Source organism: Equus przewalskii, chromosome 10 (assembly GCF_037783145.1).
Source record: "Equus przewalskii isolate Varuska chromosome 10, EquPr2, whole genome shotgun sequence".
Taxonomy (NCBI): Eukaryota; Metazoa; Chordata; class Mammalia; order Perissodactyla; family Equidae; genus Equus; species Equus przewalskii.
In genome coordinates this window covers 50778842-50794725 of record NC_091840.1, presented here as the reverse complement: position 1 = coordinate 50794725, position 15884 = coordinate 50778842, and positions in this window count along the sequence as shown.

The following is a 15884-nucleotide window of genomic DNA, read 5'->3' as shown; positions in this document are numbered from 1 at the left end:
TGAAAATTACCTGCGACGACGAATATAATGGCCTGGATGACAAAAATGAATAAGACAATTTTAAAGAAGAATATGATGGGATACTTATCCTACCACATATCAAAATTTATTGCAAAGCTATAATAATTAAGACAGTGTAGTATTGGTGCAGGGATAAACAGACCAATGGGGCAGAATAGAGAGCACTGAAACAAACCCAGCAAAAACGGAAATTGGACCTCTGAAGAAGTGGACATTTCTTATCAGCCGGGTAAGAATGAGCTATTCCACAAATGGAGCTGACTAGCTAATCATATGGGAGTGGGAGGGAGGACATAGCATGAGAACCCTCTCTCACGCTATACAAAACCAACTCCAGGTTAAAGACATACATACGAACAAAACAAAAACTTTTAAATGAATCCTTTTTCAAGCATCATGGCGAAGACTGGACCAGGCAAGAATCATCAGCGGATGCTAAAGCTAGGGAGAAGTTTTGATGAGGAGCAGGATATTTGCATGTCTTAAGGTGTCTCCCTACAGATTGCTTAGGAGTTGGAAAGGAGCAAAAAAATAAAAAGCAGTGATTATTCAGTGGAGAAATCGGGTGACATTTTGACCAGGTGATCAAAATAAACCAGTGAGGGGCAGATAGACATCTGTGCTTCCTGATGTGGTACCCTGAGAAAAACACAATACTACACGTATGTAATACTGCATAGATGCAATACCACACAATATTCTTCTATGTAGGCTTCCAGCCCAGAGTGCATTTCATCAATCTAATCTTGAGGAAACAGTAGGTTAACACAAAATAAGGAGCGTTCTACTAAAAAACGAGGAGGGGCTTATATTCTTCAAAAATGTCAATATCATAAAAGACAAATAAAGGTTGAAGAACTGTTCCAGATTAAAGGAAGCTAAAAAGTCGTAACAATTAAATGCAATACCTGTCCCTAGTTTGGAGCCTGTACCAAAGAGCTTTAAAAACTGCTACAAGCTTAAAGGACTGATATATAAATGCTATAAAGAAAATCAACATCAAATTTGTCAGCTGACAAAATATGAATATGAATATTTTCATATGGGATATGAATGGGAGATTTTTTTTTTAAGATTTTATTTTTCCTTTTTCTCCCAAAGCCCCCGGGTACACAGTTATGTATTTTTAGTTGTGGGTCCTTCCAGCTGTGGCATGTGGGACGCTGCCTCAGCATGGCTTGATGAGTGGTGCCATGTCCGTGCCCAGGATCCGAACCAGCAAAACTCTGGGCCGCCGATGCAGAGCACGCGAACTTAACTACTCGGCCACGGGGCCGGCCCCTGAATGGGAGATTTCATAAAAGTGTTTTATCAATGTAACTTTTTAACAGTACTGTAGTTATGGTAGCGACTATCCCTATTTGTAGGAAATACACATTGAAGTATTTAGCTATAAAGCACCATAATGTATGTAACTTACCCTCAAACAGTTCAGAAAAGAAATATGTATATATTATATATCATATATATTACATATGGTATGTTATATATTGTACAAATCAAATGATAAACAAATAGGGTAAAATGTTAACACTTGGTGAATCTGGGTAAAGGTTATGTGAGTGTTCTTCGTACTATTTTTATTTTTGCAACATTTTGTAAGTTTGAAATTATTTCCAAATAAGATCTAGTAAAAAACTTTTGTATAAAAAAGAGAATGTCTTTATCAATTCAGGGTAGGGAAGGATTTCTTGAATAAAACGTACAAAGTATAAACCATAAAGGAAAAGACTGATAAATCTGAAAACATTAAAATTAAAATTTCTGGTCAGAAAAGCGTATCACAGATAGAACACATAAGTTACCAACAACAAGAAGATATTTGTAAAACAGTAACAAAGTATCAAAAATATATATGATACGAAAAAGATAACATAGTAGAAAAGTGGGCAGAGGATACGAAGAGGCAAGCCATAAGAAAAGCCTAAGGAAAAATGCTCAACCTCACCAATAATCAAGGAAATGCAAAATAAAACAATGAAATACCACTAAACAGCCATCAGATTGGCAAAAAATAAAAAGTGTAACAATACCAACTACTGATGTAGATATGAGGAAAAACACAAACCCTGTGTATCAGGGACGACAGTGTAAATTGGTGGGCTGTTTAGCAATTAACTTAGAGTTGAAGCAATTCCACTTGCAGGAACTACCCTAGAGAAACTAACATTTATTTGTGTATGGAGAGACTTTGTATAAGGAGTCATTTCTTCATTCAAAAAGCACTCATTGAATTTCTACGATGTGCTAGGTCCTGTTCTAAGCGGCTCTGGGGATACACCAGTGAATAAAGAGTAAAGATCTCATGGCAGTTGACACTTAATCACTATATTTAGGGATTTTCTGTACGTTTGAAATATTTTATAACTTAAATTTTTTAAAAATTTGAAAAACTTTTAAATAAAAAATGTTAATGTCTGACCTATCGTAGAGTCTCAAAATCTAGTAGGTGTCAATGTCCATTCATAGTCTTGCACTTCTTACTTTCCATAGGCTTATTTTCCTCAGACCTCTCCTCTTCTGACACAGTGTCTACTTGGAATCACGGACTCTCCACCCAGCTCCTGATTTCACAGATGATGAGACTCAGGCCCAGAGACTGATTTGGCTTAGTCCGTAAACTCCTGATACTCTTCTAGGGCCCGTGCAATGACAGGTAAAGTAGATATGGATGAGGAGCAGAATTTTTCTGACTTTTTTTATTGTGGTAAAATGTGCATAACATAAAATTTATCATTTTAGCCATTTTTAAGTATACAACTCAATGGCATTAAATGTATTCACGTTGTTGTGCACCATCACCACTATCCATCTCTGAAACTTTTCCATCATACCAAACTGAAACCCCGTACCCAATAAATAAGAATTCCCCATTTCCCCCTCCCCCTAGTCCCTGATAACCACCATCTACATTCTGTCCAGGAACTTGACTACTCTAGGGGCCTAATATAAGTGGACTCATGCAGTATTTGTCCTTTTGGCTTATTTCAGTTGGCATAATATCCTCAAAGTTCATCCACGTTGTAGCATGTGTCAAAATTTCCTTCCTCTTTAAGGATAATATTCCATTATATGTATATATCACATTTTGTTTATCCATTCATATGTCCGTGGACACTTGGCTGACTTCCACCTTTTGGCTATTGTGAATAATGCTGCCACGAACATGGCGTATAAACATTTGTTCGAGTCTCTCCTTTCAATTCTTTTGGGTATATACCCAGCAGTGGAGTTGCTGGATCATATGATAATTCTGTGTTTAATGTTTGAGGAATTGCCACACTGTTTTCCACAGAGCCTGCACCATTTTGTACTGGAGGCGCAGAATATTTTAAATCTGTCCTGGTCCTCACACCAAGGTTACATAGCCAGACTCCAGCCACCACCCTGTGCCTTCCTTCCGGTGACCCAGATCAGAGCTTGTTTATGTTTCTTGTCTATTGCCTGCTAATTTGTCTTCAATCTGTGAGGTACTAGAGAGAAACAGCCCTCTTACATCAAGGGTGGGGCAGCTCTTAAAGCAGCAGTTCTGCTGGAGTTACCAGAGGGCAGAATTATATTTAAATCCAACTCCTATAAATAACCTCAGCCGCAGGTGGAGCTCCTCTGGAAGACCTTGCTTCCTCTCCTCCTTAAGAGGGAAAGGGAAAATGTCTTTCTTCTGGGATTTTTTTAGTCCCTCCTCCACCTAAAGTCATGAAATTTGGAGTTGACAGAAGGAATGAGAAGTTTCTGTTTGTGGAATCGCTGCAGCAGTAGACAAAGAAAAAAAATGATTCCTTCAGTTTAAATGAGGCAGAGGATTTTTGAAACCAATCTGGCCTGAATCTCAGAATAGCAAGCAAGTTCTGGGGGCGTCTGATTCTTAAAAAATAATTTAAGTTGAGTTAGAAGAGAACACTGAATCTAAAACATAGAAGGCGAAAGCCAGGATTCCATTAAACTGCAGTTTGTAACAGTTAAAGAATATTAACTAGGTATTGGCATCTATTTCTGGGCTTTTTCTTCTCTTCCTTCCGTTGGTCAGTCTATCTAATATGAACCAGCGCCATACTGTTTTCATTACTGAAGTATTATACTATTTTAAAATAGATTTAAAATCCCATCTCATTTCTCTTCTTTTCTAGAGTATTCCTGGCTATTCTTAGGCATTAATTTTTTATATGGGCTTTCTAATCAATTTGTCTAGGAGGAGAGAACATAGAAATATGTCATTTTTCCCTATTAAATTAGAAAATACATTTAAAATCACCACTTTTGTTCTTTCTGATTGCAGAAACAATGGTCATTTTTTTTTCTTTTGGAGGAAGATTCATCCTGAGCTAACATCTGCTGCCAATCCTCCTCTTTTTGCTGAGGAAGACTGGCCCTGAGCTAACATCCATGCCCATCTTCCTCAACTTTATATGTGGAACCCCTACCACAGCATGGCGTGCCAAGCTGTGCCATGTCTGCACCCGGGATCCGAACCAGTGAAACCTGGGCTGCCTAGAAGGGGAATGTGCGCACTTAACCGCTGTGCCACCGGGCAGCCCAGTGCTCATTTCTTAAACAAATTAAAGCATAAAAGCCCAGCAGTGATAACCAGTGTAAATGGCTTTTTAAAATGCATATATGAGAAAATAAATCATTTTTTGTACTGCTTTGCAGTTTGCTTCCATCCTTAAAAATATTTTATTTTATAAAAAGGTAATAAGTTTAGGGGCTGACCCCGTGGCCGAGTGGTTAAGTTCGTGCTCTCCACTGCAGGCGGCCCAGTGTTTCGTCGGTTCAAATCCTGGGCGCGGACATGGCACTGCTCGTCAAACCACGGTGAGGCAGCGTCCCACATGCCACAACTAGAAGGACCCGCAACGAAGAATATACAACTATGTACTGGGGGGCTTTGGGGAGAAAAAAGGAAAAAAATAAAATCTTAAAAAAAAAAGGTAATAAGTTTACATGGTTGAAAAATAACATAAGTAAAAAAAGATTACAGTGAAAAGTCTCCCTCGCACCTGTGTCCCCTGCCATCTCAGTTCCCCCAAAAAAGCAACCCCTGTTAGACTGTCATCTACCCTGTGGGGAGCCTTCTGCTTACAAGAGCAAATAAAAACATATTTTTTTGCAGCTCTCTTTTTTTACGTAAGAAGTAACACTGTATCTTGCTATTTTATTTTAACTTGGAAGTCTTTCCATTTCTTGTTTCATAGAGAACAGATTAAAGCTGTATAGTATTCCATTGAATGGAGGCACCCTAACCTGGTTAATCGGTTAATCTTCTGCTGTTACTAGTACCTCTCCAATAAATAACCTTGTACAGATCTCATTTTGCGTGTGTGCAGGCACACCTGTAGGGTGAATTGCCAAGTCAAAGGGCATGTGCGCTGTAAATTGGACAGGTGTTGCCAAATTGTCCCCGATAGGGATTAGACCAATTTATACACCCGCTAGCAATAACTAGAGTGTCTCTTTGCCCATAGCCTGGATACAGAGTGTGTTTTTAAATTTTCCAATCTGATATTTGAAAAAAAAAAATGGCATAAAAAAATCTCAGTGCAGTTTAAATTTGTATTTCTCTTCTAAGTGAGGCTGAATATATTTTCACATTTATAAGCCATTTGTATATCATCTGTGAATTGATAGTTTATATCCTTTGCTCACTTTTCTATTGGATTATTGGTCTTTTTCTTATAATTTTTTAGAGCTATTTAAATGTTAAGAGAGGGACTGGCTCTGTGGCCCAGGGGTCAAGTTTGCGAGCTCTGCTTCAGCGGCCCAGGGTTTCACTTTCACCGGTTGGGATCCTGGGCGCGGACATGGCACGGCTCATCAGGCCACGCTGAGGCGGCATCCCTCATAGCACAACCAGGGGCGCACAAAACTAGAATATACAACTATGCCCTGGGGGGCTTTGGGGAGAAGAAGGAAAAAAAAGATTGGCAACAGATGTTAGCGAAGGTGCCAATCTTTAAAAAATAAATAAATAAATAAATAAATGTTGAGAGAATTATACGTTTGTGATATGATTTGCAAAAAAAATATTTTTCCCAGTTTATATATTTATCAGTTGCTTATAATGTGAGTGTGTTTTTACCAAGCATATTTTTAAATGTGTCTTTAAAAAATTTTTAAGTGCTTTTCCAACTTTAAGTCATTATTAGAAAGACCTTTGCCACGCCAAGGTTTTAAACAAATTCTCCAATGTTTTCTTCAGGGACTTATAGTTTCACTATTGATATTTAAATCTTTGACCAATTTGGAATTTATCCTGATGCAAAGCATTGGTTATGGATCCGACTTTCTTTTCTTCTGGCTGGCTCCCACTGTCCTATTACTATTCATCCAATAATTCATCTCTCCCCATATTCTGCATAAAGGACATTCCTGAATGTGTCTGCATCTACCTCTGAGCTTTCTCTTCTCTTCCATTGGTCAGTCTAATACGAACCAGTCCCATACTGTTTTCGTTACTGAAATATTATCATATTTTTAAATACTAAGAGAGCTACTCCCATCCCCTGTCTCATTGCTCTTCTTTTCCAGAATTCTCCTAGCTATTCTTATGCAGTAATTTTTTATATGGCATTTATAAACAATTTGTCTAGGTTTAAAAAAAAAGTATTAGTACTTTCATTGTTATTGTGCTAAATTTATAAATTCATTTATGGAAAATTCATATTTTATGATGTTGAATCTCTCTACGCAAGAATATGGCACATATGTTGATTTGTTCCAGTGTATTTTTATGTCCGTCTGTAGTATTTTAAGGTTTTCTTTAAATAGCTTTGATCTCTTTCTCGTCCAGTTTATCAGAAGGTATTCTGTCTTTTAATTGCTCTTGCAGGGGCTTCTATTTTATCTTCTAACTGGTTTTTGCTTGTTATTTTCTGTTTTTCTCTTTACAGCATACCTTGGGCATTTTCCCATGTTCTTAGATATACATTTACCTCATTTCACCATGTTCTTGGGTATAAATCTACCTCATTTCCTTAAATAATGTTCCTCTGTTTGAATGTATATAAAGGTAAGGATCTTGAGATGGGGAGATTATCCTGGATTGTCTGGGTAGGCCCTAAATGCCATCGTAAATGTCCTTATTAAAGGGAGGCCGAGGGAGATTTGAGAAGGAAGAAGGCAATGTGAGGACTGGAGAAAGATGCTACGCTGCTGACTCTGAAGACGGAGGAAGGAGCCGTGAGCCAAGGAACACAAGGAATTCAGTTCCAGAAGCTGGGAAAGGCCAGGAAATGGATTCTCCAGAGGCTCCAGGAAGAGTGTGGCTCTGCCAACACCTTGATTTGGCCCAGTGAAACTGCTTTTGGACTTCTGACTTCCAGAACTGTAAGAGAATAAGTGTGTGTTACTTTAAGCCACCAATTCCTTGGTGATTTGCTATAGTAGCTATAGGAAACTAATATATAGGCCTTTCTCTACTTGTGTATATGCTGTGTGGCATACCTGAAAATGTAGGCTCAGGTCTACTGTGGCACAGTTGGACCTACGGGCTATAAGGAAGGTTCTCTTCCCAAACAGCATAAGTATATTATCAAATATATTTGATAGCAAGTCCCCAATAATACATTGCATTTTAGACTCAATCTCCAATAACGAATTTCTAGAATTTTGTGTATTTTGTTCCTTTTTTCAACAAGCGAATGCACAGTCCACCAGTTCCCCCAAGCTTAAATCCAGTGAACTGCCTCTTATGGGTAAAGATTTTCATCTTTGCCTCAACTGTATGACATTTATGAAAGTTATGCTCTCAGTGTTCCCATTTCCCATAAGATAAATATTCAAAAACTGGTAAAAATGAGGATGTAGCCAAAATGGAAAATAAGATTGAATGGTAGGGCCACCTTGTGATCCCTTCAAATATTTATGAACTGGTATTTAAAAATCTAAATTCAGGGGGCCAGCCCTGTGGCCAGGTGGTTAAGTTCGCGTACTCCGCTTCAGCGGCCCAGGGTTTCACCAGTTTGAATCCTGGGCACGGACATGGCACCACTCATCAGGTCACACTGAGGTGGCATCCCGCATGCCACAACTGGAAGGACCCACAACTAAAAATACACAACTATGTACTGGGAGGCTTTGGGAGAAAAAGGAAAAATAAAATCTTTAAAAAAAAAATCTAAATTCAGTATGGAATACAGCTATGAGGCCTGAAAGTTGAATGTACTTAAAGCTAAGGAACCTGAAGGAGTTTACCACCATTGGGAATGACATCTAAATAGTGGTACCAACTCATTTAGTGGCAGCCACGGAGGAAAAGGCTAGACACAAGCTAGTGTTGGCAGATTCTGGGTCTTTTTCATTCACTCAGGTTTTCCATAGCTTAACACAGTTCCTGGCATGTAGAAGGTGTTCAGGAAGGGCTGGCAGAACGTTACGATGCCAGACTCCCACCCTACAGAACTGGCGTGATCTCGTTTCTAATTCAGGTCAGGCACCCTGAGAGCTGTAGAAAATGGGTGAACCGTACCTATGGAGCCTCATCTGCATGTGGACCTGGTTTGGATGATGAAATCTTAAGAGTCTGAGTTGATGACACAGTGGAATGAGATTTGAGGGACTTGTGGGAGGGAGGGAGTGTATTTTCAGGTGGGAGGAATGTGAATTGCTGTGGCATTTTCTAAAGCTGGCCACGACAATATCCCACATGTCACACATTTGACACTCCTCCCATTGAGAAGTAACATCTATGTCCCTCCCTTTGAATCTAGGTGGGCTTGTAATTATGGCAGAAGTGATGCCATGTGCCTTCTCAGGCTAGATCATAAAAGCCACCACACCAGCAGTCTGATTGCCGTGAGGTCGCCATGCCATGAGGAAGCTCAAATTAGCCAGCGCATGAGGAGAGACCACAGAGAGAGACCTGAGTCTACATTAACAGAGAGGGAGGGGAGGACTTTGTGTTTTTCCTTTTTAGATCAAAATTATTGAGGTACAATTCAGAAACAAGAAATGTATACTAAATGTAAAGTTTGATGGGGTTATGACAAATATATACAGCCCTGTAACCACTACGCCAATCAAGATAAAGAATGTTCCCATCACTTCAAAACATTCTCTTGTGGCCATTTGCAGTCAGCCTTCTCCCACCCCCAGCCCTGGGCAAACACTCGTTTCTCTCCCCATAGGTTAGTTTGGTTTGGCTTACTTTAAAAAAACAAATTGTGGGGCCAGCCCCGTGGCGCAGCGGTTAAGTGTGCACGTTCCACTTCTGTCGGCCCAGGGTTGCTGGTTCGGATCCCAGGTGTGGACATGGCACTGCTTGGCAGACCATGCTGTGGCAGGCGTCCCACATGAAAAGTAGAGGAAGATGGGCACGGATGTTAGCTCAGGGCCCGCCTTCCTCTGCAAAAAGAGGAGGATTGGCAGCAGTTAGCTCAGGGCTGATCTTCCTCAAAAAAAAAATTGAGATGTAACTGACATATAACACTGTATTAGTTTTAGCTGTACAACATAATGATTTGATATATGTATATAGTGAAATGATTACCACAATAAGGTTTTTTTTTTTTTTTGAGGAAGATTAGCCCTGAGCTAACTACTGCCAATCCTCCTCTTTTTCTGAGGAAGACTGGCCCTGAGCTAACATCCGTGCCCATCTTCCTCTACTTTATATGTGGGACGCCTACCACAGCATGGCTTTTTGCCAAGCAGTGCCATGTCCATACCCGGGATCCGAACCAGCAAACCCCGGGCCGCCGAGAAGCACAACGTGCGAACTTAACTGCTGCCACCAGGCCAGCCCCAACTACAATAAGTTTAGTCAACATCCATCACCTCACATAGCTGCAAATTTTTTTTTCTTATGATGAGAACTTTTAAGAGCTATTCTCTTAGCAACTTTCAAATATACAATACAGCATTGTTAACTCTGGTCATCATGCTGGACATTACGTCCTGGATTTATTTATCTTATAACTGGAAGTTCGTACCTTTTGACCACCTTCACCTCTTTCACCCACCCCCCACCCCCTACCCCCCGACTCTGGCAACCATCAATCTGTTCTCTGTTCTGTAAATTTGAGTTTTTTTAGATTCCACATATAAGTGAGATCATACAGTATTTATCTTTCTCTGTCTGACATATTTCACTTAGCATAATGCCCTCAAGGTCCATTCATGTCGTCGCAAATGGCAGGATTTTCTTCTTTTTTATTGCTGAATAATATTCTATTGTGTACATATATCACATTTTCTTCATCCATTCATCCATCGATGGACACTTAGGTTATTTCCATGTCCGGCTATTGTAAATAACGCTGAAGTGAACATGGGGTGCAGATATCATTTTCAGATAGTGATTTTATTTCCTTCAGATAAATGCCCAGAAGTGGAATGGCTAGATCATATGGTAGTTCTATTTTTAATTTCTTGAGGAACCTCCATACCGTTTTCCATAGTGGCTGCACTAATTTACATTTCCCCCCAACAGTGTGTGAGTGCTCCTTTTTCTCGGTATCCTCATCGACACTTGTTATCTCTTGTCTTTTTGATAATCGCCATCCTAACAGGGGTGGGGTGAGACCTCACCGTGGTTTTTGGCTTGACTTGCTTTTGAAACTTCTCTTCTTCCTCTCCACTCACCTTACCCCCAGTCGGAAAGGTGAAAAGAATATAGATTCTAGAATTTTAGTTCCAGATTTCAACAAATTTTGTTTTATTTTTTAATATTATGAATTTTCTATTTTTATGATTCTTTCTAATTAGTTGCATTAAGTTTCTCACATATTTAGGAACAGCAATTAAGACTTAACCACATGTTTTGCTGGTTTCCTTTCTCACCATTGTTTCTTGTTTATTGTGTTTTACCATTTGTTGTGTTCTTAATTCTACTTCATGTTTATGTGGCAGGGCTGTAAATTTACACACACGCTCAGATGTGCATATGATAGAGATGCTTTATGTCTGCGACTGATCTTTTCTTCCCTCCTTTCTCATCCTGGCAGCAGGAGAAAATACATTAACTTGATGGTTAATGGAATCTCTGTCTCCTCCAGATTAGTTGCTCTCTTTGGAGGAAATATACAGTCATTTCCAGGTCTCAACAGGGCTGACCTTCCCTTCTCGTTCCTTTCCCACAGTGACAATCTGGGCGTGGTTGGAGAGGGGTGGCTGTCCCTGTACTGTCCTCGGCTGGCTCCTGACCTAGGGTGGCTGGTCTTTTCTGGTCTCTGGATTGGTGTTTGCTGGGAGCAACAGGTCCTACCTGGCCTTGGGCATGTCATGACATCCACTGCTGCCTGCTGACTCTCCATGCCCATGGCCATCAGTGACTCCTCTCTTCAACCCCCTCTCAGCAGACTGGCGTCCCCTCACTGTGTCCAGCTGGGAGCCCTGGATCCCCTGCATCGCATTGTATCATGAGGCTCTCCTCTCTCCCTTCCTCTCTCTGCCTCTTCTGGGCTCTTGTCCAAATTCCTGCTCGATGCAGCTACCTAAGGGGCTTCTCCTGGTTTGAAGCATCCCCCATTCTATGTCCACAAGCTCCCCCATGCCCATCTGGATGATTCCACCGTGCCAGAGCTCCCCAACTCCAAGCCAAGAAGGCGAAACAAGAACAGTGTGCTTGACTCCTTCGACACACCTCTTTCTTTTCCCCCTTTCCGTATCCTCCAGGGCCTGAAGAGTCAGGATTTACTTCCTTAAGAGGAAAAGTTAAGCTCTCTCTCTTATTTGGGGTTGCCCGTATGCCTCCCATTTCTCCTCTTAGGGACCCTAAACCTTGCCACTCAGTCTCGAGGTGAGGTGCAAGTGATGTTTTCTTTACACTGTGGAATAAACTCTATGCTTTTGCATTGATAGGCCTGATTTTTTATATTAAAACTATACACATTTGGAAGTAAGACTTACTAAGGATGGAAATCATTATAAATCCAAAGAGAATCCCGAAATTTTTTTTAAGACCGTTCCTTGGCTGACCTTTTAAATCACAATGTTTTAAAGCGATGTCCATTCCATTGTTCTCTGCTTCTATGCTTTCATTGAGTTTTTCATTTTGGCCATTATATTCTGAATTTCTAAGAACTCTCTCTTTTTCTCTGTTCCTCTTCCCGTAACAGATTGGTTTGGGGCAGGTATTTTTTATTGTAGTGAAATATACATAACACAACATTTACTATTTTAACCCTGTAAGGGTACCGTTCAGTGGCGTGAAGTACATTCACAATTTTGTGTAACCGTCACCGCTATTGATACCCGAAACTTTTTTTATCATCCGCAATAAAAACTCTGTGCTCATTAAACACGAACTTCCCCTTCTCCCTTCCCTCTACTGAACCTCCATTCTACCTTCTGTCTCTATAAACTTGCCTATTTCTAGGTACCTCATATAGGTAGAATCATACAATATTTGTCCTTCTCTGTCTGGCTTATTTCAGTTAGCATAATGTTTTCAGGGCCCATCCATGTGACAGCATATATCAAAATTTGTTTCCTTCCTATGGCTGAATAATATCCCATTATACGTACATACCACGTTTTGTATACCAAGTTGTTTTTTATGAATGCTATATTCTGTCATAAATATTATTGAGGATGCTAATTTGAGTATTTTAAGTACATTTGTATTTCTTCCATTCCACAGAGGGGGCCATTCTTTTCCACATTGCCTTTCTTGATCCATCTTTTTCAGGATCCTGTTGGTCCTGACTTGTGAGGTGATTCTCCATTATCTGTTCACACTCAGGCGTGGTGGTGGAGGCCCCCCGGGTATTTGCACAGATCATCTTTTGCTTCTTCCAGGGGCCCACTCCCCTCCCCAGTACCACCTCAGCACAGAGGAGGGCTGGCACCTGGACTGTCAGCCCTCTGGATGCTATGTGAGTGGAGACAAGGCAATAGGCACATTTTCTTGCAGGCACTGGACCAGCTACCATGCCCCAAGAACAAGGCGAGGGGCTACTGAGGCTGGAGCAACACACACTCAAGGGCACCTGGGGCTACTCTGCCCACGGCTCTGTGGAGCCAAGTTGGGGCAGGGCCACTCTCTCCGTAGCCTCCCCTCCTCTGGCCTCAGCAGTGGACCTCAGAGGTGTCTGCATGCAGATGAGGCCCAGCAACTGGCCAGCAGCTGGACTAGGGTAGGGCTGGAATTTGCCAAGGGGCTGTACCCCTTGCCTCTCTGGCTTCTCCACGCACTTCTGCACCAGCTTCAGCAAGTCCTCCTGGGCTTCCAGAGGGAAGAAGGATGGTGCAACGGGCCACAGGGCACAGCACAGCTCAAAAATCCTCCTGCCTGGGCAGGTAGACCCCACTCTGAGGCCCTGTGCTCAGAGCTGGGGGTTTGCTGTGCTCGGTGGGGAGATGTTTCCTCTTTCTTCCGGAGAGCCCTCCTTTGCGGGGAGCACTCAGGACCACTTGACCTCTCTCTCAACAGAAACAGCACATTTCCTCAAATCACTCAAGCACTCAGTTCTGCCGATGGCACTCTCTCCAGGTTTTTGGTTTGCTGGAACAGATTTTTTTTTCTTGTATTTCTCTTTGATCATTTCCATAAGATGTGGAGAGAAAAGAGAGGGGAGTGTGTGGGACAGTCCTTGAAACCAGAAGCCAACGAAGTTATATTTGACTGGGTATTAAAATGTTACCACGTTATAGTTTTCTGTTTCCCCTCTCCTGCCTTCCTTCTTATTCTTCTCTTTTTGATAGTTACAAAAATTTGTTCCTAATGGTCTAGCACATCCTAAATTCACTGCATGATTTGGGGACATGTTTCATTTGGCATTATAGCTCTAAGCTACAAAGTATTATGGGGAAGGGCTGTGATCAGGGTTATAAATAGTGGCAATTATATATTTTTTGAACTAAGAAAGATGTTCTAAACTAACCTAGATATATACAGACTATTGGGACGCATGATGGCTTGAAATTAAGACCTATTATCAAGACTCTGAAAAACAATATTTTCCACCAGGGGGCGCTGCAGGCTATGTCTGAAGTTTTGTGGGTTTTTTTTTTTTTTTTTTTTTTTGAGAAATGTTTCTTTGTGTCTTTCTTGAGCCACTTTTAAATATGATTCTCCTGATAGATTCACTGAAGGCCACTCCAAACAGGCTAAGACAGAAAGGCTTAATGGGTTCCTGTAACTAAAACTTGAGGGATAGGCTTACTTCAGGTACAGCTGCATTCAGGCGTTTCAGTTAGGCTTTGCTCTCCTCTGTGACTAGCTTTATTGCCCAAAAGGCCCTCTCACAGGGCAAGGTAACCTCAGCAGTTCAAGTCTCCCATTCTCCCAGGCTTAAATCTGACAAGTAAAGACCCCTCTTACCCAAAGACTACAACCAAAGTCCAAGAATTGGGTCTCCTGACTTTGGTGGAGTGTCCAGTCCACCTGGTGGAGTCTATCTCAGTCACCTGGCAGCTCGATGGATTAGCAAGGCCTGGGTCACACGGGGCTGAGGGCAGAGCGCGCCTAATCCAGATGACGTCGACAGACAATGAGGGCCGAGGGGTCTAGAGACAAAATCAAGCTCTGCTACTGGAAGCTGGGTGAATGGGTGCTGGCCAGTCCTCAGAAAACATGATCAGGACACAAGGGAGACAGAGTGAGATCATGCGGAGGAGGGGGGCAAGGAGCACAGAGCACAGCTTGCAGGATCAGCTTCAGACAGGAGGAGAGACCCCTCCATCGGCCGCTGTGATGAGCAGGCAATGCTGAACTAGTGACTTCAGAGGTTGGGCGGTCCAGAGAGATGACATAGTTGGGGTTTGGTCCTGTGAGGGCAGCTAAAGGAGGTGTCCTCCATGTGACACGGAGGTCAGGGAACTAAGAGGCCAGAGTGATGGACGGATTGATCATGGGGATGTTGAAAACACCAGAATGAGAAGCTAGAGAGCTGATGAAGAAGAAGGTGTGCTCTCTGGTCAGTAGATGGCAGCGTTCACCAGGGATGGGGTGGATGAACGGTGAACTCACAGAAGCACTGGGGAGTGAGGAGGACACTGACCCCAAACCTCCAACTCTGGGGTATATGGAGTCTGGGAGAAGCCCCTGAGTAGAGGGGCTCTTGAGTAAAAAAGGGGGTGGAGGGGAAATTCTGTGCATATGGGAAGAATGCAGGTGAAACTTGGAATTAAACAGGACAGGTAAACATCTATTTTATCTCCTCTCCCTCCCAAAACCCCACTAAAATTACAATAAAGCAATAAAAAAGGCATGAACCCAAAAGGACAAGAAGAACGTGGGAGGAAATGAGCAGACAAGGGGAGTCAGCATTCCGGAAACTGAGGAGAGGGCGGATGTGCTGTGATTGACTTGGCAGTGAAGAGAGCTCAAACCCAAGCGCTGGTGGGGACAGACATCAAAAGAGCAAAATCCTGGAAGCCTTGGGGATTGGAAATATCAGGTGTTGTATCTATTGATTGCTGGGTAATAAAATATCCCAATATTTAGTGGCTTGAAGCAACAACCATTTATAATTTCATGATACAGATACAGGACTAGTGGGCTGTCTCAACCACGAGGCAATATGGCTGTTTTCGTGGTTAACCCCAATTCTGCCAGGTAAGATGAAGACACAATCCACTCCGCCAGGCCCTTAGAATTCTGACATAAAGGTTTAAAGGTATATTTACAGTTTCTTGCTATAGAATCACCCCTGTTTCTGGTACGCACAGTTGCAGCTGTGGTCCTGGGACCACTGCATCAGGCAGGAAAAAAGAAAGTAAGGTGATGTGGGAAAGAACCATGTAATTGTGCCAGCGTCCCCTCTCCCCCTTTCCTCAGATCCTCCAGAAAGATGGAGGAATCTATCTAGTGGCGGCTCTCCCTTGGCCCCCCTCATGCTGAATGTGAGCACATGCTCATGAAAGTGTGTGACCCAGTTCTTCATGCCTTTATCTCCCCGTTTTAGACAATAAATGTTTCCATT